This window comes from Octodon degus, unplaced genomic scaffold, assembly GCF_000260255.1.
Source record: "Octodon degus isolate 3935 unplaced genomic scaffold, OctDeg1.0 scaffold00081, whole genome shotgun sequence".
Classification (NCBI taxonomy): Eukaryota; Metazoa; Chordata; class Mammalia; order Rodentia; family Octodontidae; genus Octodon; species Octodon degus.
This window is the reverse complement of record NW_004524657.1, coordinates 1,561,540-1,562,199: the sequence shown is the minus strand read 5'-3', so window position 1 is coordinate 1,562,199 and position 660 is coordinate 1,561,540. Positions and strand designations below refer to the sequence as shown.

General features: G+C 35.3%; 1 long non-coding RNA gene across 1 annotated transcript in view; it reads right to left on the bottom strand.

Annotated features, from left to right (window-relative positions):
* LOC111818152 overlaps nucleotides 1-660 on the bottom strand; it is a 23,980-nt gene that overhangs the window by 22,555 nt on the left and 765 nt on the right. The gene's annotated exons all lie outside the window — the stretch shown is intronic.

The following is a 660-nucleotide window of genomic DNA, read 5'->3' as shown; positions in this document are numbered from 1 at the left end:
CTCAAAGTAGCTATTGATAATCTTCAGAATTTCCACTGGGTCTGTGGTAATTACACCCTTTTCATTCCTTATTGCTTGTATTTCAATTATTTCTTTCTTCTTTTTTTATGAGGTTAGCTAGGGGCTTATCGATTTTATTTAATCTTTCAAAGAACAAGCTTTTTGTTTCATTAATTCTTTGAACTGTTTCTTTGTCTCAATTGAATTAATTTCTGCTCTGATCTTTACAATTTCTTCCCATCTTTGGGCTCTGGGTTTGGTTTGCTCTTCCTATTCTAGTAGTTGAAGGTGCAGCAATAGGGTATTTATTTGTTCCCATCCTGTTTTCCTAATGTGTGAGTTCACAGCTATGAATTTCCCTCTGAGAACTGCTATGATCATATCCCATAAACTCCGATAAGCTGTGCTTGAATTTTCATTGAATTGTAGATACTGTTGAATTTCTGGTTTAATTTCATCTGTGACCCATTGGTTGCTGAGTAGAGTGTCGTATAATTTCCAAGTATTTAGGGTGTTTTTTTTCGTTTGTCATTTATTTCCAGTTTCATTGCACTGTGGTCAGATCAAGTGCATGGGATAATTTCTGTTTTCTTGCATAGACTTAAGCATGACCTATGGACCAGTATGTGGTCTATTTTAGAAAATGACCCATGTGCAGCT